Genomic DNA, 21284 nt, shown 5'->3' on the forward strand with positions numbered 1-21284 from the left:
AACGAACATGCACGATGCACGCCACGCCGGCTGACCCACATGCGGGGTCTTTATTTAAACTGGTTTCCTCCTCGGCGTTCTTTGGTACCGTCTTTCCGTCTACAAATTCGTTAAAAGAAACATCGAAACCGAATATCGCGCTGCGCACAATTCAAAGTACGAAAAGTTAACGAAAAAGTCGTATTATACAGAAATTTAATAGAGAAGAATTTTCAAATTCTGCAAAACTTTCTTCTTCCTTTCTTTTTTCTTGAAAAATGAATATAGAATTCGAATGTAGCAGATATTCTAGCGTGTTTCTCGTTACAAGATTGAAATATAATTTTCGAATCTAGGAAAGCTTGTTATTGGACACAGTATGCTACACATTGGCTTGAGTCCAATTCTGTCAATGAGTAATAAGTCTTTTCATCCACGATTTAGAGAACTGTTTGTTTTTAGACTCACTGGTGGTTTCTAATCTACTTTCTATATATTCTGAAGACAGTCGAGTGTCCTTCGAGGAAAACAAATGAACGTGAATTGTAATTTCCTTTTTCTCGTAATTTAAAGGGATATCTATTGATAGAATGTTCCAAATATTCTATACTGCTTTCTGTAAAAATATATATCGTATACATAAAAAGGTTATTAAAACAATTGAATGTACGACAATAATTTTTACCATTATGTGAAATAAACAAACAGTTGAATTCTAATTTGGGCACTTAAGGATCATTCCTAAAGTCAACTACGCGTGTAATTTTCGAGCAAAGTACGTTTAAAGTGTGTCTTAAACTTACAGGTTGTGTACAAGCCGTCGCCTAAAATATGGCTCCCAAAGTGCAAGCACTTGCTCACCCGCGCTACGTACGAGTGCTTCAACTATTAAAACGGAATTTAGCCCAAACGTGCTGCTGGCGTGTTTCGTTTCGCCAACTACAACTCACGCTAAACGCTCGCGTGGCCATTAAGCGATACTGAAGACATCGGGGATATGCGAAAAAAGTCGACACTCTAATCTGCATTAGAAATGGGGAAAAAGATATGAAAGTTTATAGAAGAATAGAGTTATTGAAAAATATACTTGAATAGAGAGAAGAATATTTGTTGAATCGAATAATTATTGTTATTTATAAAAATATAGCCTGTAGTGTATGAATTTTATTTAATCACTCAAGGTGGGAATTATTTCTTGGAAGAATTATTTCTTTCAAGGGAATAATTAAATTCTTTTCAAGGAATTAATTCATTCTATTTATATATTCACCGATTAATGAAATAAACTAGGGATGAACAGGATATTATTTAAAAGATTGTTTGTGAAAGTAAAATATTTAATTTCTATATATTGATATTGATTTATACATGGTTGACCCTCGAGGGAATTAAAATATAGTCAGTCAGTCGAGGATTGAACATCCCTTAAAATATGAACAAACTGAAGAAAAAAGATCGTGTAAATATATACTCATATAGAGAGATGAAAGATAAATAAATCAATAACTAGATGTATAGATAGACAATTGAATATACACATAAATAAATAGACAGACGTCGAGTAAATTACACGCTGTGACCAAAAACGAAATAGATTTTTCCATCGTCCTTTCCCCCTTCCCTGTCACGCCGCAAAGTCGTCGGGAACGGGAACGGGAACGGGAACGGGAACGGAAGATCGAATCGGCGTTTCTTCCAGACAAAGGAGTCCACAACCCGTGACAGAACAAACTCATGGAAACGTGCCTCCGCACCGAATTCCGTGAAACGCGGCAATCGAAGAGGAAGAATCGAGAGGAAAATGAAAGGGTGTGGGGAGGTGGAAGGTTGGGTGCAAAAGCTCGGTGAAAGGTCCAACGAAATTCCCATCGATCCGTGCGCGCCATCGTCTCGATGGACACGAATTCCAAGATCTCCGGGGTGGGAAAAAGAGTCTTGGTACCGGCGCGTGTAAAACCTTCGAATACGTAGCACGGTTCCGGGAAACCGTTCCCACGAGGTGCGCCACCTACGTTTCCCCAAAGCCGCAGGCTCGTTTCCATATCGCGAGACCCTGACTGGCAAATGAGGAATTTCTATGGATAGCGTACAGGGTACCCTAACCCTTTCACGTGCGAGTGTTTGGCTACTGGTTTTTGGTGAAACATGAACAATGTTATCATTTTGAAATGTGAAAAGTAGGACACTGTTGGAATAGGCTAGAAAATATGACTTTATAAGTATATCTAATAAGTTTGACAAGTGTTACAAACTAACGGAAGAATAGAATTGTACATTAGAAACTGAAGAGAAAACGTGCAATAAATTTTTTTCATACGAGGGTCCGATCCCAAGAAAATCGATTTTGAAGTTGCGCGGAGTGACTGATAATTTTCAAAACACAACTGGTGCAAAATTGATTACAAAAAGTAATACTTTTCAATGTAAATTTCTACTTGTATCCGATTTATTTAATTGTTGCGGACATATCCAACAGCGTATATTCAATAAAATTTTAACGAAGCTTGCTCCGTGCCCCAAACAGTTTCAGGCTTCATTTTCTCAGAAACAACACCTGGTACGAAAAAAATTAATTACACGTTTTTCACTTATTTTTGCACGTAGATTCTTTTCATATTCGTGATCACAAGGAAAGTATAATTTTACTACTGTTTTAATCCCAGCAAATCAACGAAGGCATCGGTTTAATCGCGAAAACTGCAGAACAATGGTTACTCAACGATATAATGAATGTTTAGTTTCCAAGAAGTGATCCACATGGTCGTGTAGGCGACATCGCTGGATTATTAATAGCGACGGACATAGTACGTGCCTTTTACAAGGAGCGATTAGTTGCATATTTCATGAAACACCGTTCGAAGGGGATGGACGCATTATCGTCGCCCTTTTTCATGCTAACGTGGCTAGTGTGAAGGAGTACGGCCGAATCAATATTTGCATATCGAGACAGTTTGCTATAAAGCAAACAGTTCTAAGAAGGAAGTGCATTAATAACAATCATATAATAATCAACGTTGAGGAAGATAATTGCTGTCAGGTGTAAATAATAATTTCGTTGCAACTATTTAACTGTACTTGAGCGTTTCATTAGTTTTAATGAGCTCCAATTCAAAAATTTAATGACGAAGAGTAACGAAGTACTTTAGAAAGTGCTCTGTAAAAATTGGGCCTGTTGCCAAAAAGGATATTCGTGTTGAATAATTTTTAAGCAAAAGACTGTCGAATTCTGTTTTTTTTTTTTTTTATATATGATTAGTAGCAGTATTCAATATGGAAATCCCTGCTCAAGTACTTTTTTAAAGTCTCCCATATTTTGCTTATTAGAAACCTAACATGGTAGAGTCCAATTGTCATTGGTTTGATTTAGGACTTAACATATGACATAATTGTATATGTCTGGTAGACCTTGATAATTACATACCGAGTTGATGGCTGTCATGCTGCTAATTCGACCTGGACCTGTGTCCACTAGCCCGTTGTCACTCTACAACAAAAAAGAAAAAAGTTGTCAGTTAATATACGAAGAACATCAGACTCATGAAATCGAAACACGAAAGTAACACTCACATAAATTACAATAACATAGTTAACGCATACAATCAAGAATACTAAGCTTCCAATGAAGACACATTTGATAATAGTTTTCCTCAAAAATTCATTTCCAGATTTTTATTTAAAATTCAAGAAACATTCAAAACGAGCGTCAATTAATTGAACATATCAGATTCCGAATGTTTCTCAACTTCCGCAGGCCGCAGTTACGAAACGACACGAAAGGGAGAATAAAAGAGGAATGAGGAAAGAGGGGATTGGGAAAAAGTGAAAGGGTGCCACGAAAACTTTTTGCAACGCGAATTCTCAAGAACGAAAGTAAACGCGCGGTAACGCGAGTGCACTCGGCGTTGGGTACGCGATTTTTTTTTAATCGCCGCACCGGTCGCAATTAAAATTTCGTCTCGTCGAAAATGTTTCTTATTCGACCCTTCAGACCGCCTCGTTAAATCGGGATATTAATTAAGCGGCGATAACGTCACGGCAATGCCATGGAAACTTTTCCAGTTAAAAACATCGATCTCGTTCGAGTATGAGGGCAATTCGCTTAGGGAATATATCGTATAATTTTTTTTTTATGAATGATGTATCGCAATATATATTTGGAATATTTATTTTTAATCTTGCATGCGTAGAATAGAATTTAATTATTTGTTGTGTATATCAAATAACGTTAAGTAAAAAGGACAGTACAAATAATTGAAATAATAATTGTCTTGTATTGATAATTTATTATGCATTCATTATTCTCTTCATTCACTTGTAATTTTTGTAACATCTAGCGGGCATACATATATTGACAATTTAGTATACATAATGTTTATTACTTGATATGTATAATAAATTGTCAATACATCCATACGATGTACATTTAAAAAAATCACTAATAAATGAAGAGAATAATGAATAGTTATTTTTCTTCGTTCTATAATGCACCTCTATAATATAATATCCTTCGGTAGATAATTAAAAATTCATTTTCTACATACATAGTGACATACACAAATTAATCAAGAGTATCTAAAAAATAAATTGACAATCCTAAAAAGATAAAATTCTCACCACTCATAATACACCTCCAAGTACCTGGACATTTGTTAGAACTAGGAATCCCCGACAATTTCATCCCGCGACCGCACCAAGTGGAAAAAGTTCAAGAAACGCTACCTCTTCCGGCACCTAAAGTCACTACCCATCCCCAGCTCCTATCTCAGCCGCAGTGGTAACTGAGGAGGCTAATAAAACCGTCGGCGCGGCTACGAGATTCCCGAAGCAACGGACGACCCCCGTGTGTCGGTACGTCGATTCGGTCCTTCCCTGGTCGATCCCTGCGACCGGGGGTGGAGGTAGGTTCGTCGAGGTCACGCGAACACCGGTCAGGATTATCGAGATGGAAATTCTGTGCTCGCAAGCACGACGGAAACGGCGCTCGTAGTCGCTCCCAGGAATCACCGAAGCGTACCACGGGGACGTGGCAAGGGACGGAGGTCGGAATGGAAGCACCGCGAAGGAGAAATAGTACAAAGGCGACGACGGCATCGGCCACGGAACCGAGGCGAAAGAGCCTCGGTGCAAATGTCGTTCTGAACTTTGATCGTAAAACAGCGGCGGGCTTCACCCGGGGTAGGTGGAGCGTCCGTCTTGAACGTCTGCCAGATCGGTTATGCTCGAATAAATTTACGTGTCAAACTCCGCGCCCGAAACCTACCAGACCCCTTCTCCGGGCCCTTTCCACCCTTTTAGGCCTCGTTTTCGGACTGAACAGAGGTTGGTCTGGTGATTAGTCGACACCTTTGGCTCGTGGGGTGATTTAAACAAGGATTTCGTGAGGAATTGTGACATAGGGTTGTAAAGCAGACATGACGCTTTGATTTTAGGAGCGGAACTGTGATTTGAAGCACGACCTTTTACAGTGGTAATTTGGGAAATGGTAAAAAAGAAGGGGATGTTTTTATAAATGTTGCATAGGGACACTATTTAGTTTCTATTCGAGCACTTCTCTTCTATCACTGTTTATCCATGTATTTATTGTAATGCCCTCTTAAGGGTTACATAGCTTCCACTTTCACTTACAATCTTATTACATAATATTGCTTTAATCTATCGTTATACTATTCTTAGTTGGATCCTAGTTGAAGCCTAAAGGAGATCAGCAAAACTTCATTACTAGAAACTTAATAACTTAGAAACTTCATAATCTCTCGTATACATACATCACTGAATATTGTCGAACTACCCCCAAGTATTTAAACAGAATTAAACAAAGACCTAACCTAGCTGTACGTGTCGCCAATAATACTTCTCTCGCCCATAATGAATTTCTAAAAAAAAGTCAACCGTCGACTCGCGACCGCCCATTCAGGATTCGTCGACCGACGACGATCGATCAATTACAACGAGAAGTCCGCAGCGTGCAAAGAATCACGTTGCAGCGAGATATTAATTGAAATCGATCAAAGTCGATCAACGCGTCAACCATTAAGCCACTCGAAATGAACCGCTGTCCAAGTTTCACTCTATTTCCACCAGGAAATTTATTAACTTTCCCGTGCTCCGAGTTTTCTTGCCGTGCAGCTCGAAGGGCATTAGGGAAGATAGATGGCGCAAAACGGCGGTACAGAAAAATTAAGTGCGCGCAGAAACGTTAGCCGGCTAAACGATTCAAAGACGTGCATTACGCCGCGGGAGCGGAGTAGTTGGCAAGAATCGGAAACCTTGAAAGATTCGGAACCGGGTTGTAGTTTGTGTTCTCGTAACGGAAGTCGCCCACCCATCGCGGAAGAGCTCTGGCCAGCGTTAATGGCGCTGTTTGCCTCGCGTGCTACTTTGTCAAGTTCGTGGGTGAAACGCGTATTTCACATTTCGGACGATGCGCGACTCGCGTGGATTGCTTTGTCGTCGGGTTGGTGCACCTCGCGCGGTATCTTTGGGAGAGGGTTTAGGTGTAGCTATAATCCTACGGGAGATTATGGCGTTCGTGATTCTTGATGTGTTTGAGTAAAAAGGAAATCGAGTTCTTCGTTATTTACAGTGTTTGTTTAGAGGGAATTAAATGGAATTGTTAGGAGGACAGTTGCTTGTTGGAAGATCGATAGAAAATTGATATTTATTGTAGCATTTTTCAGTGTGATATCGATTTCGAAATATAATATTATATTGAAAGGGAAATGCAAAATCGATATCAACGTGCAACTTTCAGTTTAGATAGAAACTAATAATAGTAGGGTCGTCCCACATGTTTATGCCACTTATTCTTCTGCTACTCAAATTAACATGTGAAACATACCTTTAAGTGCTATAAAAAAATGTAATCTCTATCATTTTACGTGATTTTCCCACCTTTCAGAGATAGTCATTATATCGTCACTATAAAATTTCTGTAGTTTTCTTTTATTAAATATCGACTCAGTCTGCAACACGAACTTACGCGAATAATTGCATTTAAGAGTTACTTAATTCGTACATTTAAATGAAGAATTACTTAAGAAACATATTCAAAGTACAATATTTAATTGGCCCCTTCAACTTGTCAAAATGAAAACACTTCACCTTGCAAGATTTCCCCTGCGACTTAAAATAGTACTTCGGCGAAACTATGTAGCGTCAATTGTCTAAAATAGTAAACGCATTTGAAATATCTGCCTCTAAATTTTACTCGGCTCTGCTGGCGAGCATTCCACTTCGTTCTGTATTAAGCAATTCTAATCGTCCTCGCTATAAATACAAGCCATTGTTATGACAAAACTGGCTCGAAAGCACTTTTTGGCGTAGCAGCGGTTGACGCTGCGACGCAGTAAAACGCTCGGATGATTTAAAGGTGTCGTTCGAGGGTACCCGGGAACAGTTACAGAACGCAGCCAGGAGTTAAACTGAAACGATGGGACTAAAGAAATTATGACCCGACGGCGATTTACGGCGTAGGCAACGGTTTCAGATCGCGCAGAATCGAACAGTTTTCGTCGGCGAAGCCACCGACTGCCATTAAAATCGACTAGCATCCAGTCACGAATTTACGAGAGCCAATTATCGACCTGCACTGACCTATTTACTCACGGAAAGCGTCGAACGCTCCTTAGTGTTATAAATCCCGTAATCTCGATGCGATATCGCGACACAGTCGCGATCTTTCGCGGTCTATCATGCTGCCACTTATGCTAGGTGTCTTCGTTGCGAATTCAACGCGCCGAAATGGCTACGATTGAAATTGTTATCGAGAGTAAAAGGACCAATCTTGAGAGGGTAGTTTGGTACTTGAGGCTGGGAATCGACTTTGTAATTTTTTTTTGGATGGAAATAAATAGTCTGATCGAAATGAAAGTTAGAGTACTCGAAGGGACTTTTAGTGCAGTCTAACGAGACGTATTTGTTTTGTCGAATAATGGTTAGATTGGAATTTATAATAATTTGGAACGAGAGGGTTGCCCGTAGCAAGTTTCGACCTTCTATTTTTACCATGTGAAATTTATTTTGTATTTAATTTGTTCCTTTGTAACCGCATGAAAAGAGATCTGATATCAGAATAAATATCAACTCTTGTTTCCTTTAATAATAATAATTTGATTTCGAATAACTGCACTAAACTTTTAATTAATGAAGGTCAAAAATAATAATCCAGGCTATACGTTTAAATCATTTGAGATGAACAAAAACGAACTTGATTTCGAATTATTTGAAATAAATAAAAGTGCAAACCACTGCTTCGAGTACTCATTGATCATCAATTATTATCGACCTTCTGCGACCACTCAACCACCTTAGACAACAACTCCGCCAGCTTGTTACAACGTCTCGTGCATCGTTCGCAACAGGGATGCTTTAATATTAAGGAGGCTTCCGGGGGGGGAGGGGAGGGGGTGATTTAAATAATTCCCTAGAAGCTCGACCCCCGTGTACCCCGAAAGGTCGGAGTTCTTCAATTTATAGTAGGTAAGTCGGGAACGGCTTAGCCCCTTTTTGCTCTTCCGCGTTTCAGTCCCCCATTTCGACCTTACCTTCGTCGTATCTCTTTCTCCGCTACATTTCTCTGTGTTCCATCCACTTGTAGTTCGTCTTCCATTCTCTTTATCGTTTCTAGGGTCTCGAATCAAAGAGCGCAGTCGTAAAAATGGTGATTCATGCTCAACGGCGGGGCACCGTATCGATAAGGAAAATCAAATTGCGATTCTTGCACTACGGTGACGCGGGAATAAATCATTTGTTTTGCTTGGAATAAAGTCTGTTCTGAATTTCTTTTTCGTTCGTGCGTTACTTTGTGAGAAGAACGTTCGAAATAATTTAAGGGGAAAAGATTGGTGTGATTATTTTGAATGCCGATGGGTAAAAAAGAATGTATTTATAATTTTATTTGAGGATGGCATTCAGGAAAAGACCATCCGCCATATTTTACAGACATTTCGTTGATAAATTTCAAGTCTAAGAATATTTCTACTCGATATACAGATTCTCAATTTTGTATTAAAATTCTCTAGTTTATACAGAAATTCTTAATTTGATATCGACATAATTCCATTGTTTTTATTACAATTTTTAATTTTAAACTATATTCCCCAACATCGCGATTCCTAATCTCATATTAAAACCCGCAATCTTGTCTGCTAATCATTACCCCCTGTTGCACGCTAAATAAAACTAAATTAAATGCCCGCCTAAACTGGCGAGAAACCTAAAAAACCAGATACCCATGACGACTCGTACACGTAGTATAGTCCATCAACGAGTGTCTTACAACACCCAGATCCCCCACGTAACATCGTCGAGGTCGCCACGAAAGAAATACCGAGGAGACCACAATTCCCCTTCGAAAAAAATCGTCCCCACGTCGAAACGACTCTTTCTGTTTGACGTGCTAGTTACGTCGGCGCTAACGAAAAGAAAATCGAGTGCATTAAAAACTTGTCTCGTGGGGCGACAGAAAGAGCTCGCCCTCCGCAAAACGGAAGTGCCCCAGGTGATTGATGGCCGACCGATTGTCAGTGGAGGCGAGCTCGCGCGCAGCCCCAACGATAATTCACCGGCGACCTCCGTCCCGCTCCGACATATTCCGCGTTCTCACTCGACACGCGCCCCGATGGTGTTAAAAATAGGGAACCACGGAGATTAGACGTCCCAGGAGTTGTCAGACATCGGCGGCATCGGGTAACAACAGGCACGGACGAAGAACAAGACGAAAAGTCTCCCTCGTGTTTCGACTCTCGTTTCATCGCCCCCTCTACGTCTTGTCCCCTTTCTTAACCCCCCCCCCCCCCACCACCAAGGAGGACGACAGGGTGGCTTTTTAGCGCGTAATTAGGCTCGCGTCATTCGTCGCTTTATAGGACGCTTTAGCAGGTTCGAATTCAATCTCGTGATTCACGATGGACAGCGAGGAGAAGAAAAGTCTCGTGGAAAGCCTTCAGGAGAAACCAAACACCTGATTTCTTCCTGGTACACCGCGGAGGAATGGAAATCCAGGTTTGAATAATTCCTGGTGGACAGGGGAGGAGAAATGGAATGCCAAGTGGCGGAGGATTCAAGGGTTGAAGGTATCGGTGGAAAGCAGGAAGATGAGTCGAGGAAGTGGTAATCGTGTTTACTCAGGCGTTATGGTTAAGGCTTGAACAGGTGGACAGAAAATGGCTGATACAGATTTATGTTAAATATTTAAGTTATAATTTTATATTAAAGTTTTGGTGTTTATTTTTACATTTTCAATTTTATATCGAAATTCTCGATTTCAAGTTGAAATAAACATTTCTATGATACTTTCAGCGACGTAAGAAAATACTGAATTCTATTATGAAATCTTTAATTTTATATTAAAATTCTCTATATCATGTTACTAGTTTCATTCGTCCATTAAAATTCTCATTTCGATCCTCAGATTCTTATTTTAAACCCACATCGGATTTGTGTATTTCTAGACGAAATTCTCAATTTAATATTGAAAACTTCTAATTCTAATTTGAAGTGAGGAATCTGGTATTGAAATTTTTAATCGTGTAATAAAGTTGTCTTTAATACATTCAAAATCTGAATTCTATATCGATATTCTCAGCATTACATTAACGTTCTCAATCGAACATTGGTCTATTGAAGGTCACATCGAGATCTTCAATAATACATTCGAGAAACCGTACACCTGAGTTTTTCGAAGGTGCCTGGTGCACCGCGGAGGAATGGAAATCCAGGCTTGAATAATTCCAGGCTCTAGCCTGGAGAAGAGAAATGGAATGCGAAGTGGCGCAGGACGAGATTCACGGTCGAAGGTATTGCTGGGAGAAAGAGATCAGTCGTGGGTGGAATTACCAGTCGTATTGGGTCAGACGTTCTAGTCAGACCTCCAAGGCCTGCGACTAGCAACGAAAGTACTCAACCTGTCCACCTACAATTTCAACCTAATTTTACAAAAGGACAGATAATAAACTCTGTTTGAAATGCCAAGTCTAATTGCTTCAGAATTACGATATAGATATAATTGTAATAATTAATAGACTTTCCAAGTGGACAGTCGAATGATTTATTACAATACCACCTGTTATTGTAAATTAAATTAAAGAAATAACATGAACAACGTAACCATTAAAATTAACTTGTTTCAAAAATATTACGCTAAATATCTTAACAAATGCTTTCTTTTGTAATCTAATTCAACAAACAATTTCTATGATGAGCATAATTTATGTATTTATGTATTTTCATAACAGTACAAGTCTTTCTACGAATAGTCATTGTCCCTATTATTTGTTTTATTATGTATTTCTATTCTTGTTGCACTGAATTCTCAGCAAACATTTTACGGAGCTCCATTGACTCCATGTTAGAAGTCTTCAGTGGATGAAGCATACAGCATGGGCCCTATTTATCTTGGTACAGATACGGCCGTGTGCGCGAACTAACAGTAGCATTTGAAATAAGACTGACTGGCATGAAACAGACAGTAGAAATGTTATGCATTAGTCAGCCAGAGCGGCAATTGCGTCACGCGTATAGATAAACTTCCCACGTTCCAAGTTGGAAGAATTCAGCGGCGAACTTTAGAAGTTTTTCAAGTAGGAACAAATATTTCTAGAGTTTGTTTGCAAAATATCCTGTTACTGAATTGTTATATAATTCGGGGATTAATTTAACCATATATTCAATAGCAGGTTAAACAAACCTTCAACACGGCAGGTAGAGTATACACTGGCAAAGTCCTAATATGCATGTTATTTTATTTACATTAGTAGCAGAATAACGTTTCATGAATTTTCATTATAATGTGAAATTCTACGATTATGTAAAATGCTTCACATGAGTGGCAGTTGAGGGCATAAAATTTTATCATTAAATATATTATTAAACTTTGTTATTGGCAAAAAGTGTTCGATAATTCTCTGTTTAATAAACAAGTGCTTCGTTAAAAATATGATGGAAACGTGTGAGAATAAAAATTGTGTTTGCTGTAATAATTTTTCTAAGCATTTGCATCATACCAACAAGAGGGATTTTCTTCTGGAGTGCTGACCTGTACTGTCAATATTATTTATAAACTGTAATTATGGTACAAGTATATTTTGCCCCGATCTTCAGCTTCTCGTCATCCTAGCACGCAATATCACGAGCTAAATCCAGTACTCTGCTTGAAGCATCGAAAAACTCATACTTCGAAAAGGAAAAGGAAGACAAATTTATTCTTTCACTTTGACAACGAATTAATCCAAAGAAAAAAAAGAAAAATGAAAAAAAAATATACATGTCGAATCGAGTGACCTGCTCCTTTTCGAAGTCGGTTAAAAACCAATTCCTTCCACAATCTCTAAAATACTCAACCCAGATTATCTCAAACTGCCAACTCCCCATTTTCAAGGCCAGCGAACCATTTCAAAGAGTTCGCACGACCAATCTCGATCGAAACGAGCATTAGACGCGACCAACGCTTAGGCGACGGGAACAATGAGTGACGAAAGACGCGAAAAGCATTCACGAAACGACGTTGGGTGCCCAGACGCGCGTATTGTCATGCTAATAGCGGCGGTATGGAGTCATCGATCATCGCTGCTTTGCCTAGCACGCCTCCGCTCGAGTTCCTCCTCGCTTCGAGGCACTTTTTTTACCTTTCTCCCTCTCTCCCTCTCTCTCTCTCTTTCTCTCTTTTCCTCTCTGTGTCTCTCTGTCTCTCTTTGGTGTCCTTTCAAACATTTTCCTATCCGTGCTCCTTTGTCCGGGCATTTTGCCCGGCGGTGTTTCCTTAATAACGTAACCCGACGCACACACGGACGAGCGGCTTTTAAGCACCACGTAATCACGCAGTCGTTTCAGCGACGTCCTACCATCGCAGAGGCGCGTGGGTTGTTACGTTAAAGCCCCCTCTGAAACCGTGGCAAAGAGGCAGAGGAGGAATGGAAGGGGGGAGGATCAGAGGCAAAGATTCAATATCGAATTAGGATGCGCCCGCTTTGTTCGCCGAGGGCATCGCGCGATGCGAGCTCGATTTATTTGGAATTGGAATACGGGCAAATCTCGCTTTACGGATGTTCGCTTTACGGATGTTCGCTTTACGCACGTTTACGATTCTTGGGCACGGTGTGTGTTCAGGGCTGAGCGATAAGAGGCTCAGTGTCGGAAGGCGTCGACTTTGTGCACGAAGGGAAAGCATTACGGGAATACTTGATTTATTTGGTTTGGGAGAGAGGCAACTCTCGTTTTACGAATGTTCACTCCGCCGACGTTTATAATTCTTGTGCATGCTAGGGATTTACACGTAAGCAGCAAGAAGGTCAATGTTAAAAGATCCCTAATTAGTGTTCGAAGGCATTGGTTGAAACGCACTCAGTTTATTGCGCTTTGAATATATTGTATCTACTCCCGTTTTACGTATGTACGTTCGCTTTACGGATCTTCGTTTTCAATTTTTATACTTGCTACGCGTTTATATTTGAATGATAACGAGTTCAATGTTAAAAGAGACTCACTTCATGAATGGAAAGTTGATTTATTTGCAATTGCAATGCAGAAACTGTCGCTTCACGAATTTCGTGACCACGTTTACTTTACAAATGTTTACAATTCGTGTATGTCTGAACGTTTGCTCTCAAGGAACAAGAACTAGGATAGCATATTTTGAATCGCTCTGTATAACAACAAAGAGAATTCTCCGATTGCTGGACCAACAAAGAGTGCACATCGCATTAGGCACGTGACAGCGGTGTAAATTATTTTAATACGCGTGATGCTAACGCGCGTTTCAAACGGAACACAATAGCCCCCGGATGCACGAACGACCACGGAAGCTACGGGATGCTGGTCGATCTTCCATCGATCTTTCATCGATCTAGGCTCTGTACGCAGCAGACACTTTTCCGCTATACCAACAATCGCGGTAGAAACGTTGAGAGATCTAATTGTACGTCAACGGACTTGTTGATACACTCTGTGAAAATACACAGAAGTACTCTGGAGTTATACGAAATCATGCAATAGACACACACGTGGTGCGCAGTCGTAACCTGATCAGCGTGATGGACATTATTTATAATTCAAATTAGTGGTGATATTTTTTGTATATATTTTTGATAAACTGATATATCAGATCTTATATGTAATGGTGGTTATTTGTGGAGTAAACAAAAATTAATGAATTAAATAATCTTTCTTTACGTCAAATTACGGTCAGTGTATACTAGGAAAGGTTTATGTTATTAAAAATCTGAATTACATTGATAAGCCATTATAATTTCGTTGAACTCCTAATCTTAACAAGTCAAGATTCCAACCAACAATTTCCCGCGATAATTTATTTCCAAACTGCGCGTCCCTTGAAAACGACTCATTTTCTCACTCGACAAACCAGATTCCGCCTTAAGCAGAGATCGTCCCCGAGCGCAAATTGCCACGGGGAGAATACGGGCGGCCTTGATTTGTCGCTTAACACACCACCAACTTCTTGGCAAATTTCGCGGTCTCGCGGCCATACATCTAGCTCGTGCGTCGTGTTTTTCCGTTTCGTCGAGGGTCGTGGTTCCCGCGGCGAGCGACAACACATTGCTCACGAATTTATTTTCAAGCCACGCCACTGATTGAAAAAGGGTAACTGCGAGACACGGCAGGGATACGCTAGACGACGAACAAAAAATTGGATTACGGCTGGGATAATGTATCCTTGGTGTTACAATAACACAGAGAGTTAGATCTGCGGATATACTGCTTTGTTATGAAGCTATTTATTTAATTGTTTAGGTATTAGTTGAATTAATTATTCAAGGAATTATTATTACTATTACTGAATTCTATAACTACATTCTGTAATATAATATCGTTCTTTGATTTTATTTCATAATTTCAGGAATAATTTCGCTCTATGAATTCATCTTATAATTTTATTTGGAAATTTTATTGTATAATTTTACTCTATAATTTCTATAATATCATTTTATAATGGACGATATAAATTTTCTTCGCCACCAAACGAATACAAAGTTGTTTTGCGTTTATTTCTTCCTCGAAACATTAATCCAAATAAAAATTTATCGAAACAGCATCGGCGTTGCCATAATCCGCGCGATTGCGATTGGAGCCGATTCTCCGTGACCATTTGTGTATTCCAAGTCGATAATTCCATCCAGGAGATACTTAATTTAATTAATCGGCGGTATTGTTTCCGGCCCCGGCGCGTATTTCTGCGTAAAAATTAATATCGAGCGCGGACCGTTTCAATCGATCATTTATTTCGCGTCCATTGTGTTCTTTTCACAGTCGCCCGAATCGCTGGAATTAATTCTATCGGTTCGATTCGCCCGGGGAAAATTGTTGATTCGATCAGCGAATGATTATTGACGGAATTTCGTAATAAAGCGGACCGGAACGCAGAAAATTTCGTTATTTAATTACACAGCATTATTGTGCCCCTGCTGGAATTTAAGGACTTTGTAGAACATTTTCGTCTGGCAATTATTAGCAAAAATTCCGCAGTATACGTTAGCACTGTCGCCTAATGAAATTTCCGCGTTGTGTGACGCGCCCGAGCGTTTCCAGCTGCAACGGTGATCCAGCACCCAAAACGCGGGATTTCGAAGATACGTGGCGTCGAAATCTTTAATTGTATTTTTTCAACATGGCTCGAGAACGGTTTTAGTTGAATTCAGTAAGATTTAAATTAATATTCATCGAGTTCAAATGGTGGAATTATAAGTATTGAGATTTTTAAAATAAATATTAAAGATTGAACTGAAATAATTAAAGTAAGATTCATGAGAATGTATTGTTTATCGACGAATTTAGCATTAATGAGGAAGGATGCTTAGGTGTTTTGATAGTATATTTGCAGTGGTAATCAAATTGATAATGTTCGTGGGTGATGCAATGAAATTATATAACAAAATTACAGAACAAAATTATAAAATTAAATGAAACAGTGCAATTCTAGATTAAAGTCATAGAATGAAATTGTTGAATGAATTTGCCAAGTGAAATTATAGAATGAAATTACAGAATGGAATTGTCATATGAAATTGCAGAATGAAATTGGCATATGAAATCATAGAATGAAATTGTCAAATGAAAATGTCATATGAAATTATAAAATGAAATTGTCAAATGAAAATGTAGAATAAAATTGTCATGTGATGTTATCAAATGAAATTATTATATGAAATTGTCACATGAATATATAGAACATAATTATTATGTGAAAATATCAAACGAAATTATAAAACGAAATATGTCATATCGAAACATAGAATGCAATTGTTATATGAAATTATAAAACTGAAATTACAGAAAGTCATTAAATAATGAAAGTACACAATACAATCATATAATATTATCATTCCTTTGGACCTTTCTTCTATTTTACACACATATAAGGCACAACTGCTCTTTACCTGAAAACTTTGAATATCATTTTAAAAAATATTTGAAATCTGAATTCGGAGAGCAATTCTATGTATTCATAGAATTTCATAGTTCTCTGCCAGCAGAATAACGAGAATCGCGAAGTAAAATTGAAGGGATGAGAATCGCGGTTAGGAACTTCGCAGGTGTCGTCGCCGACACGAAACTTCGTTTCGAGGAAAATGTAACGAGACTCGTAAACGTCCATGCCAATGGAGGCCTCGGTTTTCGCGCGACTACCATGACGCACCCAGGGCGCGTCATTCGTCGAAACGACGAAACGGTTCCACACCTGCTCGGTCTATAATTCGAAGACGTACGTTTGCATTCCAACGTCTCTACGAGAGCAATATTTTTACAAAGTCTAGAACATGCGCCTAGCCGGTACTCCCTGGCATGTTGCAGACTTCGCGCGTCTATAAATCTATTAATAAAACGACAGAGCCTTCGTTAATTGAACGGAACGAAGGAACCTGGTAACGTCGCCACGAACTACGTCCTCATTATTCTCCAAAATATAGATTTCGAGTCGTCACTGAATTACCAAATGCGTTTTCAGAAAATATCGAGTTCTTTTTCGAGCCCTTAATAAATTTAATTTAATCGCTACTGATAAGCTTAGAGTAAAATTCTATATCCACCTACGACGGGTTTAAAATAATTTCTCCACATGGCTCAATTTGTATCCATCTTCTTCGTCATTGAGGATATATTTATTTTCAAATAATGATACCGCTGACACTACATACTTCCTCAACACGAAACAAATATTTTCTGCACCATGAGTATATGTAAAAAGACTGATAAAAACCTCAGGTAGATCGATCGCACCGTTCACGTGAAATGAAACTGCTTGCTTCTCAGTTAGAAAAATAAATAGGAATGTCTTTCTTTCCAACAAACAATGTTCTCGGTCCCGCATACTTTCCCAACATAAAAAAAAATATTTCCAGTACTCCAAGACCATGTTAAACCACTGTTAAAAACCTCGGACAGGTTGATCGTACCGTTTACGAGAACAAAATTCCCGGGGAAGTGCTTGCTTTCCGGTCGGGAAAAGAAAACGAGCACCACCTTAACGTCGCGCTTAAATTCTGAAAAACGGTGCGGGTCGTGGCGAAACTTGAACGAGGTCAAGAAGAAGCAGTAACGTCGTCCGTGCCCCCTCTCTCCTACCCCCTTTCCCAGACGTATCCTCGTGATAACTGCGCGATAGAATGTTCTCTTAAATTTCCCAGGTGGATCCGAGTGTACTTGCTTTCGCGACGTCTTTATACGGTTTCCAACGAATACCTATGCGCCTTGTGCCGACCCATTCAACCATTTCGCGGGAAGCTACGTCCTTCGAGAATAAGCGAATATCGAGGATGTCGCGGGAAAGTGGCTGCCCTCCCCCCACCTCACTACCCCGGTGGAATGTCATTTTTCATACATGGAGCTCGCGGCTGGATTTTCGTGCCTCCGAAGAGAAAAAAAGTTCCGACGTGACATTCGAGAAGATAGCTCGCGACGAGATTGCGGATCTTGATCTTCGTTCTCTGTTCAAAGTGGCTTAATCCTCGATGCACCATTCGAAATAAATGATTCCTTTGTTTGGTGGTGAGTGAGTGCCGAGATGTTATACATTTATTATTAGGAGTGTAATGGAAGAAGAGAGTGTTACGTCTGACGTTTTCTTTAGATGTACATGTCCAACACTGCAATTTGCAAGATGGTGAATTGGTACATGTACTGTGCAGAGACGAAAAGTTGGCTAGTACGTCTGACTGGTAACAGTATAATCTCCTAGATTCCACTACAGAATTCTACACTACAGTATAGTTTATAATTAAACTGTTACCGATCACCTCCACTATCCAACTTCTCACCTCCGCACAGTACATTACACTGATAACGAATCAATGGTATACTGTAATATTGTTATATGAATACCGTATATAAAGATACTGTATAAAAGATACTGTACATAAAAATATAAGTATAAAATATATTCACAGCGGATGTAAAGATACTCCAGCTACAATGCAGGGTTGAGAAGTTGGCTACTAAATCTGACTTAGTGATATATTTTACAAGATCACAAACTTCACTGTACAAATAAAAGTGAAATTCTTTGTATCATCCCTAATAATTTCCCAACGCGTTCCAGCAAATTTCATCCCTTTACATGGTTCCCTCGCCGTCAAGAAGCAAATTTAAAAAATTACCCTCTCGGTCGCAAATTTTTATGGAGGTCACCATATAACGAGAACATAACGAACCGAGATAACACGCATTATCGATCAGGTCAAAGCGCGCCTCGTTTGTCGTCGACGTTTCGCCTCGTTATTAGTTTCGACGGTGTCCGGGGAAGGGGGAGGAGGGGGATCGGTCCATGTGGGAATTCGTGGCCGGTTAACGCCGGGCAAAAAGCACGCCGTGACACTCGAGGTGAAACGAAAAAAAAAAAAAGAAAAAAAAAAGGAAGAAGAAACGGGAGGGAACAAGAAGAAGAAAAATAATGAAGCGTGTCGAGTACGCAAGGAAGCAGAAGAGAAACGCGCGCTAGAGGAAGAGCGGAGGGGGGGGTGACTCCTGGTGGTATTTATATAGAGGCTGGAGTGTCGCCAAAATGCTAGAACCGACCCTATCTATCGTCAAAAACACGGGCACACCTCTTCCCTCCCCCCTCCCTCGCCCCCAACTCTCTTTTCCACGTCTCTAGATCCTTCTCGCGTCTCTTATCCGTCGTTCCGTCGCCTCCTCTGCTCTTCTGCTCGCTTCTTTTAGGTGGTGGGGAAAGGGAGGCGACAGCCAAGACCGCTCGACACCATCCACACCCATAAGATGCCACCAGAGATATCCAGACGGCAGTTTTCGCGGGATTCTCGTCTCGAATGGCGCTCTAGCGGGTTTATTTGTCAACCACTTTGTGCTGGTTGGGAGACATCGGTCGAAATTAAAGGCCTCCGCAACGGCGATGACGAAGGTCATCGTGCATCTCTTAATATCGCCGCTGACATCCGCCCATGAGCGTCGACCATTTCTCAGCGCTACATTGTACGCGCCTCCCGCTGGGACGAAGCCGTAATTGATTAGAGCGAACGGCTAACTGCGTTCGCGCGTTTAACATCTCGCCACGTGGGCAGAGATTTGTGCGATGATTTTTGCGTCGCGCTCGTAACTCGGGCGACGAAGTGTGTTGTCTCTTATGGCGCGTTTATTAATAATTCGAGTAGTTTTAGTTTTGCTATTCGTGTATTTGGTGGACGATTTAATTAATTATATATGTGGAATATTTAAGTAACTGTAGGAACGACGTGTCGAGATGATTACGTTATTTAGAGTAGATGGTTCAGAAAGTGGCTGATAAAATTCATGGTGTTTTAAATTGCATATTCTCTTTTAATTGCAGTTTCTTTTAATTTGAAGAGCTTTGAGATGTCATTTAAAATGTCACGCCCATTAAAAATGAGAAGTCTCGATGGAAACACTATAAACATTGCATATAACAGCAACCAATTGATCAGTTATCCAGTTAATCTAAAATTAGAATTTTAATAATATTACAAAAAAAAAAAAAAAAGAAATTGAAGAGTACACAAATAAAGAAAGAAAGGAATAATTGCCCGGAACAATCTAAGAGTGAACCACGATATCGCTCCCCAAAGTAAATGTTACATTTCCACGTTTGATTAAGAAAAGTTAGAATCCTGAACGCAATCTGTATTAAATTACAGGCTCGACGCTAAATATATCGCAGCCAGGAAACCGCGTTTCTCACATAGTTCAATGTTTCCGTGACGCTTGATTTAGTGCGCCGTGTCCCCACTAAAACACACTGAAACGTACTCTCGTCGCGTATTTCCCTCGCACTAAGGAAGAGTAAACGAGCAGAAATTGTCAAAGTTTTACGACGGTGGCATTAACCAATGAAACGCAAGAGCAACGTTTCTCGGTTCCCGATCGCCGGTCGCGTCGTAAATTCTCGCGCGGGGCGCGTATCAAAAGGGAGTTTCGGGAGCTTCAAAGAAAAGTCTTTAGAGGGGTTATTTTTAGAGGCGCACAGGGTATCGAAGAAGGGGAGGGGAGGGGGGGGGAGGAATATCGGTGAATCCGTTCGAGCGTTCCAGACCGTAAGAATCTACACGATGCACCAGATATACTCGTTGACCACGAGGATTTCGAGGCAATGACGATTCGAAAGACGATTCTTCCAGCCGGTTATCGGGAAAGGTTTTAAAGGCGAACGACCCGTGCTACGATCGCTGTAGTCAATATCCGCTGATTCTATCAGCCTCTTCCAACTTCCTCGATAATCCCACGTTGCATGAAGCCATCCACGTGTGATATATACTCTGCATACGTTTACAATCTCTAGATTCACTTCAAGCTGATATCATCTTTCAGGATTAATTTTTGCAGGAAAACATACGACATGGAAATTTTTTGTCGTATTATGTTTTGGCCACGCTAGTTATGAACGAGGAAGTATGCAATATTTGTCTGTCTGAATGAACGTGCAACGTGTATGTATTTAATATAAATATACACATTTAAGTCGTTATTATCATAATAGTCGTGCGTCATAATCTTCATACACGTCATACGGCATGATCATCGTACACGTCACATGTCATACGTCATCGTCTCGAAACATATCGCCCATCGAAAAGACATTGTGAATTCGATTATTAGTAATAACCAACTTGAACCGTACTAAAACACTACAACAATTTATGTAAATTTTTCCACACAATACACCCTTCTACAATAAACCTGAATTAGCATAAGCGCAATACTTTGATTATTTCTACTCGAGCTAGGAATCCTCGTGATGCAGCGGATATATCGTTAGCCGGGATTCCGTGGCAACGTCGATTGGGAAGATGGTTCTGCTAGCCGTTTATCGACGAAAGGCTTTAAAG

At 39.9% G+C, this 21284-nt stretch overlaps 1 long non-coding RNA gene across 1 annotated transcript in view; it reads right to left on the reverse strand.

Annotated features, from left to right (window-relative positions):
* Window positions 1–3203: 3203 nt before the first annotated feature.
* LOC128893210 (uncharacterized) overlaps window positions 3204–21284 on the reverse strand; it is a 36866-nt gene continuing 18785 nt past the window's right edge. Inside the window, exon 2 of the long non-coding RNA XR_008461272.1 lies at window positions 3204–3463. This is a non-coding gene — a long non-coding RNA (uncharacterized LOC128893210). The remainder of the gene's footprint in view (window positions 3464–21284) is intronic.

The sequence above is a fragment of the Hylaeus anthracinus genome, unplaced genomic scaffold, assembly GCF_026225885.1.
Source record: "Hylaeus anthracinus isolate JK02 unplaced genomic scaffold, UHH_iyHylAnth1.0_haploid 27254, whole genome shotgun sequence".
In the NCBI taxonomy this organism is placed as follows: domain Eukaryota; kingdom Metazoa; phylum Arthropoda; class Insecta; order Hymenoptera; family Colletidae; genus Hylaeus; species Hylaeus anthracinus.